Below are 9255 nucleotides of genomic sequence, written 5' to 3'. Positions count from 1 at the left end.
CTCTTTCCAGCTTCTGTTCTCAACACTGCTAGTGGCCTTAATGGGCGTAGTTTGGTTCTCCGGTCTTTCTGAGCAGGCCACACAACTGCTTGGCTGGCGGAGGAATTTGCCAGAAGGCTCCTCAGTGCCTGGTTGGCACTGCATCCACCTTTGTGCTCTGGACACCAGACCTGTGCAGAGGTATCTAAGCCAAGCCTTTTGTGAGCATTTTTCTGAATGATTTTGTTTATGAATGAAAGGCTTAAACAGGTTTTTAACTCCACCTAAACTCTTGTCTCTGTAGGAGGGGATTTTACGTTCTAAAGTTGTGTGTTAAAAACAGGAGCTTTGGAGTGAGACAGACCTAGGTTGAAATCTTTTTCTCTACCACTTCTTAGGCATCAGGATCTTCTCTCAGCTTCAGTTTCCTTATCTCTTAAACTGAGCCACCATAGTTCCTACCTCGTAGGGTTGTTGGGTGTAATGAGGCGGTGGGTGTAAAACACTTGGTCCATTTTGGGACACGATGAGTGGAAAGCAGCATAGGAGTGCTGACAGTCGCCTAAGTTGTCACGTAGGAAGCGTCCTACCTAGATAGGGCATGCCTCGCACATACGAAACGCTTGACAGGTGACTGCTGTTATGATAATAAGAGAAATAAGAAGGTCCGTTGTGCTGAGGGAACTTGGTCTGAGAGCTGAAGTAAGGGGAAAATGTGCCAGCACACCTTCCCTGATCACTGACACCTTTCTCCCTCAAGACCATCCCAAATGCAGGCTCTTAGAATCACTGACTGAGCCAGCTCTGAAAACACCAAGGGGAGACTGTCGTAGTAAGGAAAGACTTTGGGCAGTAAAAGGGCTACAAAAGTTTGGATTGAGCGCCGGTTCTACTGCTCAACAGCTCTGCGATGTGGGCTAAGTTGCTCCATCTCTTGGGGCCTCCTCCCTTCTTAAAATGGCAAATCCATCCTCACAAGATGAGGTGATTAGGAAAGTGATAGGTGGAGTGCGCTACAGATGTCAACTGCAAGTTTATCCTTATACTCAGCAGGTATGGCTTTGCCCTCCAGGGAGGGCTCTGGTCAGAGGTAGGGGTTCCAGTGGAAGGGATGAGTCAAGCCCTGGTTGAAGCTGGTAACCGAGCAGTCAAACTGCAGCCTGGGCAGCCAGAGAGCTGAGGCGTGGCTTCTAGGATGAAGGGTGAGGACCCACCAGGCTGGGGCCCACATCACTTACTATTCCACTAAGTGCCTAGGAGGATCTGCTGCTGCTTCAACCCAGAACTCTGTGAACTGAGCCATTTCTATTCATGGCCATAGAAAGGGCCCCCACTGTCTTCCAGTGAGGTTGCTGCTATTGGTTCCCCAGGAAGGTATACACCTTCTCTAATGGGAGACGAGAGAGGAATTCAAACCCTCTCTCATGAAAGGGCACCCCCTCATTTCCCTGTGGGCCGTCCTGAGGCCTACTAGGAGAGCTGAGCCAGTGCCAAAGCTGGAGGGAGGGTGGAGGAGCTTGTGGGAAATGTCAGCCTTGCTTCCTGGCAAGGGACCCTGTAATTACAGCGGTCATTACACGCTGGTGTGTCAGGAGCTCTTGCAGAGAGTACTGTGCTATTGGCTTGACCTGCGGTCACACTCTGTTCCACCAGTTTATTATGTAAAAAGGGACTCTGGTTTCCGAATCTTTCTGCCTCCTTGACCACACGGCTTTGCAGCTGTCATGGGCCACCTCGTTGATGATCATCCTTTTGAGGAAGTTGTTGTCACCTTGGGTCCTACTAGGGGAGGGAGGAAAGCAGTGTTAAAAAGGTCGTAACTGGTCCCAGAGATTATCTTAGCCGATGACACATGAGCATACAATCTCCCTGGCTTTTCTTGTCATGTTTCACAAGGAGTGGCTTGGATGGTGGGGTTTCCCCTAAATCCTCCCTTCCCCCCATCTTCTGGTTGCTCTGCTTTGTCTACTGAAAGCACAGGAAGAAGGCGATAGGCATGCTGAAGAAAGCTGGATTTGAGATGGCTACTGGCTCCTCACAGGATGTGCATATGATGATTTTTTTTTTCCAAGTCAAAAACTGAGATACAGGCCCACCATTGGATTTTTGTCGAAAGGACTTAACAGGCAGGGGAAACAGAAGCAGCAGAGGGAGAGGCTGGGCCTGAGAAATCCGGTATTTTCATTCTAGATCAAACTCCTTTTCGTTGGCTTTATCATCCATCCCCACTTTACTCGTCACACAGACGCCGGCTCACCTTACCTGTGCAGTGGAGGAGGGAATCACAGTCTCACCTCTCATTTGACAGGTATAGGCAAGTCTCCATGCCCACAGAGCATGGAAGAACCCAGAAAAGAGCCTGGGTCTGGTTTCTTGGACCGCTCGTTAGTCCATGGATCTTTCTGTCAGAGCTGCCAGTTTTTCTTGTTGATTAGATAAAGTACACTGTTTTTCCTATTATGAAGTAGAGCGTGACAATGTGATGTGTACTCAATACTAAAAATACAGAGGAAAAGTGGGGGAGGAAGAAAACACACCCATGACAAATACAGCATTGTGATGTATTTTTGCCAGATTTCCCTATACATAGTTATGGTTATACTATATGCCCCAGAACTTTGTAGCTGACTTTTTCACACTTAACCTAGGAAGTGCTTTTGCCATAATGTTGTTTAAAATGCCGCATAGCCTTCTCATTTCCTCTGTAAATATCATTGAATGGATGGATCATTTGCTTAAATCTCTTATTTTTGGATATATGGATTGTTGCCTCATAATTTAAACGTACTTCAGTGACCATCTTTATTCAAAGTCCTTTTCATATTTAGGATTATCAGTTAACCTGCGTTTCCACAAGTGGAATTATAGGGTCTTCAGGTCAAAACACATCTGAAGCTCTGAAAACACATGGCCAAGTTGTTCTCCAGAAGGCTGTGTTGCCCTCCTCTGGCGGGCTTTTTGTCCTCTCCGTGGCACCCGCACCCAGCCCCAAGCAGCGTTGGTGGTTAAATAGCTGAGGACTATGGCCTGTTTAAATCTGACACATTCATCATTGGTGGAGACGAATGGCTGAGAGAGGAGGGACTCATAGAGTATGTCCGTTCCTACTGTGGGCCAGGTACTTTTTAGTTATTATTTCTCTCGACCCTCAAAAAGGAGCCCTCTCTCTCAGAAGAGGAAACTGAGGCTGACAGATAAGTAAATCGTCCAGTATCACCATACCCCACTGCTTCACGAGGACTAGCGAGACATCTCCCCAGGACCTGAGGACAATGGGCCCTTGTCATCAGACTGCACATGTGGCAAGTGCTGGGCTGGGAGGGCACACCTCTCATGCTGCAGAGCCTCCAGAACATTGAAGCCAATGGGGTGGGGGGTGAGGGAAGCACACAGTGAAAGACTTGTCTGATTCAGTCATTCAGAGTGCGAGCGGGCCCTTTGAAGCTCTTAGATGATTTACATGGAGCGCAAATGGAGCGTTGCTGTCCTGGATGCCGCCCTGCCTAGGATAAGGCCTAGGATAAGGCTGTGCTTAGCTCTGCTCAGGCTCATGCTGGGGAAACCAGTCTGGGGTGCGGGCTGGCCCAAAGCTAACCTCTGTAGGTACTTGTAGTCTAGGCCTCCCCTGGAACAGGACCCTGAGGGGCAGGTGGTTTGTCTCCTCCCGAGGTCCAGCAAACAGAACAGGAAGCCTTTGGAGAGGGACAGTATTCACGGTCAGATTTGTGGCTGGGGCCAGCATGCCTGGGTTCCCCGTCGGGGTCTGCCCCTCAGTCCAGGTGACCTTAGCACATTACTTAACCTGCATCTCAGTTTCCTTGTCCGAAAAGTAAGAATATTGCGTGTCTGGCAGGGTGGTAATAGTAAAGCTAGATTTACTCCAGATAAAGTGTTTAGAAACCTCCCCCATAACATCACAGCCCCTGAGTTTATCCGGGCTGGGTGTTGGCATCTAGTCGGAGGCACCCCAAGCCCACAAAGCCAGTGTCCTCTAATTCCCTGCTTTCTGTCTTCCAGGTTGATCCTCGGGACCTACAGTCTCATGTGTCGCACAGAGGACGGCAGAGGGTACAGGTGGTGGCTTGGCCTGTTGGCGATCTCCCAACAGCTGGATCTCTAGCAATGTGAAGCTTTTGTTTGGGTTTTCCCCTTTAGTTTTGCTTGATTTTTTTTTATTTTTTGTCTTCCTCTTTTTTGTTTTTCTTTTTTATTTCTTTTTTAATTTAAACAATTAAGACTTCAAAAGAGCAGAAGCTATGCTATGGACAGGCACCAATTTCTTTAAAGAAATTCAATATGGACAAAGCATATGTATAAATTTCATTTTTAATTTTTATAAGGGGTTAGGGAGCTATTTTGTTTTTGTCCTTTATTTTCCTTGTCTTTTACCCATTTCTCAGTTCTGCTTATAACACCTCACTTCCCCAGAGAAGGCCTGCCTCTCCATGGAGAATTTGGGGATTTCTCCTGGAACGGGGGCGTGAAGATAGGAAGCCTCTGGGCCACCTCCCCACCAGATGCAGGAACTGCTAGACTGTCTGGTGGGCTGTTCCTGGCCAGCCCTTGGGCCTTGAAAATGATCTTTAGTGAAGAATCACCTGGAAGAGGAAGACCAGGGTTTGGCCAGGGGAACTCAAGAAAGAAGCTCTGAACTGTGGGTGTGTTCTCTTTAAGTTTTTGGAAGGCCCAGGCCACACCAGGACTTAACAGTGGTGGGAATCCATTTTCTCTACTGCCCTTTACAACCAGGAGCTCTGAGAGGGGGAGAGACAGAAGGTGACCATCTCCCACTTCCTGGGGGTTTCAGGCCAGCCCACCCCAGCTTTTATAGGCCTACCTTCCTGTTAGTGATCTCCGTCCCAGAGGAAGATCCCCAGGAAAAAATGTTGTGCCAAACCTCTGCCTGGGACAAAGCTGGGTCTTCAGCGGGCATCTTTCACTCCTGTGAGCTCAGCCCCCATCACCCACTCTCTCCTGCATCGTTGTCTTCCCAGATATGCCCACCAAACATCTAGATTGTCACAGAGACTGTCCAAGTCCCTGAGATCCATTTGTGACCATTGCCATAAGAACAGAGTGTCCTGGACTGGCTGCCGCTGTCACTTCCTCACAGGGAACGGTGTGCCCTATGCGCCAGGTCCTATGGTGTTACTTAACAGCGACAATGTCAAGTGCTGTCTCTCTCATCCCAGGGATAGACTGTTAGGTACCCACCTTCATTGTAAATGTGTCTGAAAAGGGAAAGGACGGACCTGCCGAGAGTAGGGAGGTGACTGGGCAGACGTGGTCTTTAGATGCCCGATTGTGGGCTTGCCACCTTAGAGCTTCCCCAGCCTTGAGCCCTTGGACCCCACCACCGGTGTCCGTCAGTGTAGCCGTTCGTCCACTCTCCGACGACACTTGCTGCCTCCCTCCTCGCCGGCCTCTGAACCTGGCATTTGCTCCCTATACAAGGAGAGGGGAACCCTTCCTGTGCTGTCTCCCTCACCTGGACACTACTTCGACTGCTCCAAAGGCTTTTCACCCCATGACAACCAAGCAGGAAAGGGTCTTTGGGAAGGGGGAAGGAATTATTTTGTGTTTATTTTTGTTTTTTGTTTTCTCTAAACCAGCATAGGATCAATAGGGGAGATAACTGGAGGGCATTGAAGTTAGCATATGACCAAGAGGGGTTTCCCCCCGCTCCCTCCCAGCAGCGGTCCTGATCTTGCAGCCCTGAGACTTTGGGAGAAGCCAGCACAACATCAGCCCAAACTTGGCAAAACATTTGCTCACATTCTTTCAGCCTGTTCTCAAAGCCCCTCAAATACCAAGGCTTCTTCCTCTCCGCAGACGGTTGGCTGTGGTTAGCAGGACCCAGCAGGGCTGCAGGTAGTAACCAGGCCCTTCCCTTCCTTGGCTGAAATCCTTTGTGATCACCTGTCTTGTCTCTTCTGATTTCTCAGGCGGCCTCCTGTGTGTACTGAGCTGCAGTTGGGCGGGTTGGGAGACAGCATCTCCTAATGGCAGTGCCCATTCTTCTGCCCCACCACCCTGCCTTCCCCTGGGGAAGCTCTCTCTCTCTACATGAGCACATGGGGAAAACAGTCCCCACACTCAGCACCTCCAGCACTCCCTGGCTGCAGCTCATGCTCTCATGTCCCTCGTGAGGGCTCAAGCCTAACAACTTATTACCATTTGCTCATCTTTTTCTTCTGCCTTCCCCAGGTCTCTCAGCTCTGTCTGAACAAGGTCTTGGAGCTGCAGTGCTCCCCCTTTGTTATTTTTCCTGGCACCAGAGTATCCCTTGTAGATCACAGGATGTCCATACCTTTGGGGTGAGGTGGGCAGCATGGAAGAGGGGAGCCAGCTTTCACGTGCCCTTATCCTGCAGGACTCCCAGCCTGTCCTGGCTTGGTGGTGGGACCTCCTTTCCTAGCTCATGAGGGCCAGCTCGTTAGCCCCAAGTGCCTGTCTCTCACTCTTCCCCTCCCTTCCCTGCTTTCCGCTTTGTCCACCCTAATACTGGCTCTGCCCCGTCTGGACTAGCCTTGGGGTCAGGCCTGGACTAGCTCTTGTCATTCTTTCTCAGCCACTTGCCACCTCCTCCCACCGTGTTCAGCTTCCTCACCTCTTTTGCCTTTTCACCCTCCACCTGGGTCTCAGGCCCGGCAGCAGCTCTGTGGTACATCATCTCAGCACCACCAAGTTTGTTAGGCCTGTCCACGTTCTAGAAGTTTCCAAACCTTAAAAAAGCAGTTATTCTCTTCTCCTTGGGTCTGTGAAAAGGGTAGCCTGTTGGAGGGAGGGTCTGGGCCTCAGCCCTGTGGGTCTGAGCTTGGTTTCCCCCTCAGTGAGAGAAGAATCAGCAAGACAGATCATAGTGCCTTATTCCATTGCCTTCCCCTGACCAGACCTCCTGGCTCCCTTGAAGTATGGCTCTTCTTTTCTCCCTCTCTGTCTGTCACTTAAACTCTCACTCCCGTTCACAGATAGCTCCCTGAGAATGATTACCCTCCCATCACCCCCTCCCTCCATCCCTTTCTGAGAGCTGCAGCCAGGAACGTGTCTCCCCATCCCACCACCAGGGCACTCACTAGCAGCTTTAGCCGAGGACAGAAAAACTACTTCAGAGAGGTGCAGTCTGCCTCTTAACTACCCAGCAGGTCCCTGCCTCTTACCTCTAGCTGGGGGGATGTCACAGTCTGTTCACTCAAGACTGGCTCTGACCCCTTCTGGGCACCAGGGACTAAGGTTGCAGGCCTCAGCCTCTTCTCATCCCAGAGGCACTGGGACAGGAGGATGGGAAATCCGTCCTCCCACCCGGATGTGGTTTGCCCCTCGCGGCTGCCTTTCCGAGGGAGTGTATTAAATGTTTACTTGAGAAATAACCTGTTTACAGCCAGAGGAGAAACGTGCCCAACAGTAGGTGGAGAATAACTCTGGAAGGCCTAGCCTCCTTTATGGCACTGCCAGTGGTGGCCCCAGAGTGAATGAAGGCAGAGATGCCAGGGGCAGGGGTGCACACCCTGCACTTCCTCTGCTCCCTGACCCTGCGGTGCTAAGACCACTCGCCACCTTCCTCACAGCCTTTGGGCCCCTGGACATTCCCTGCCTCGCATTCCCTTCAAGATTCTCAGCTCCTTAACATATCAGTTGTCTCCTAGAGAACCAGTGTTCGGAGCAATAACATTATTTTTGCTTGAGTCTTTTTCTAAGGAAAGGAAAAGAGCTAGCATTGTGAGACTCTTTTATGCTGTTGGCTGTTTACCTTCTTAGAAGACAGATCTTAATAGGATGGGTATCTGGGTTTCAGCCTCACAGTATCTTTCGGAAACTTGGAGAATCAGGAGTCAGGCTTCCACCCGCTAAGGAGAGGACCCTAACTCTTCCGTGGCCTTGCTCCATGCCGCCTGGGCTTCCGGTCCTGCCCACCAAGTGCACCTCCCCATCCAGGGCACATGGGGCTCTTGGATTGTCATCCCCCATGACTCCTTTTCCTTTCTTGTCTGGTGGCCCCAGACAGACACAGCTGCTGGAGTCTCCTAGGAACTGGCAGCTTGACAACAGCCAAGCTTGAACTCTTCAGCTCTTCAGGCCGAGGGGCTTGGGGCTGAGGTCCAGAGACACTACCTCGGCCATCCTCCCACACTAGGCTGAGGCACAGCCTTCAGGACAACACAGGTCCATCTCTGATCCTGCCCACCTAGGCTTGGAGGGCAGGGGCTCCTGTTTGGAGAGAGGCCCTCTGAGAGAAACTGGGAGGTGTCCCCTCTTTTAAGGTTGACTAAACATCCACAGCCATTGTTTGCCCAGAGCCCCACTAAGATTGCAAGGGGCAACAGAAGGAAGACACCCACATCTTTTTCCATGAGAGACCACAGGACTTGGAAGGGAGTTTATTTAGGGACATTTTAAAGACATCTTTTGTGCCCCAGGGGCTCTTCCCTCAGAGCAGGGGAGTACATTGTGACGATTCAACAGTCGTGTGGGGCTGACTTGGGTGTGAGAGGTTTTAACCCAGGCACAAAGTTCGTTTCAAATACAAGTTCATCTATTTTTCTTTATTTTCTTTTTTTGCACAGAAGCTGGTAATCTAGGACCTACGTGTGAACAACTTTATATGAATATTTTTTGTACTTGGTTTACTTGGGTTGGTATGATACATTATATTTAAGTTCCTTGAACACTGTGGATCCCCCTAATGTGTATGAATGACTGAGGCTTTGTAAATTAAGGGACGTTTGTGTGAATAAAGTTATTTGATGGGGTCAAAGAAGCCATATGTGATTTGAAAATGAGTGTTTGTGGTTTTGTCACCTGTTTGGAAGGGAGGAGAAGCCAACCCATGCCACAGCTCCCCGGTCTGCTGGCCTTCGACTAGTCTTTCCACCCCACACCTGGGAGCAGGCACTCAGAAGCGAGGAGCCTGCACTTGGGGGAGCAGGAGCCCACACCTCATCTGGCCTGCCCTTTGCAGGGATCCAGGACCTCAGCCAACATGGCAGTCTCCTCCTCCAGACATCTCAAAGGCCCTTTTCAGCCCCAGCCCTGTGCTTCTACAAGTTCTTGTTAATGTAGACATCAGAAGGGTCTCCAAACCATAGCAGCAAGGGGGAGGGTGTGCTCTCAGAGGAGCTGGGTGGAACAACTCTGGGCTGAGAGTGTAGCATCCATGTCTGAAGAGCAGAGGTCGCTAAGCCAGGCCATAGTGGTGGGTCTGGGGGTGAAAGAAAGTGCATATAACTCATCTCCCTCTGGTCAACAAAAGCCACATTTCCTGAGGAATGAGGACTA

The 9255-nt window shown here is 50.4% G+C and overlaps 1 protein-coding gene across 1 annotated transcript in view; it reads left to right on the top strand.

Moving 5' to 3' along the window:
• Positions 1-8756, top strand: part of STK35 (serine/threonine kinase 35) — a 41188-nt gene extending 32432 nt beyond the window's left edge. Inside the window, exon 4 of the mRNA XM_006921669.3 lies at positions 3997-8756. The gene's annotated coding sequence lies outside the window, so the exon portion shown is untranslated. The remainder of the gene's footprint in view (positions 1-3996) is intronic.
• The last annotated feature ends 499 nt before the right edge of the window (positions 8757-9255 follow it).

The sequence above is a fragment of the Pteropus alecto genome, unplaced genomic scaffold, assembly GCF_000325575.1.
Source record: "Pteropus alecto unplaced genomic scaffold, ASM32557v1 scaffold45, whole genome shotgun sequence".
In the NCBI taxonomy this organism is placed as follows: Eukaryota; Metazoa; Chordata; class Mammalia; order Chiroptera; family Pteropodidae; genus Pteropus; species Pteropus alecto.
Note: the sequence above shows the minus strand (reverse complement) of the source record. Positions and strands in the feature narration are given on the sequence as shown.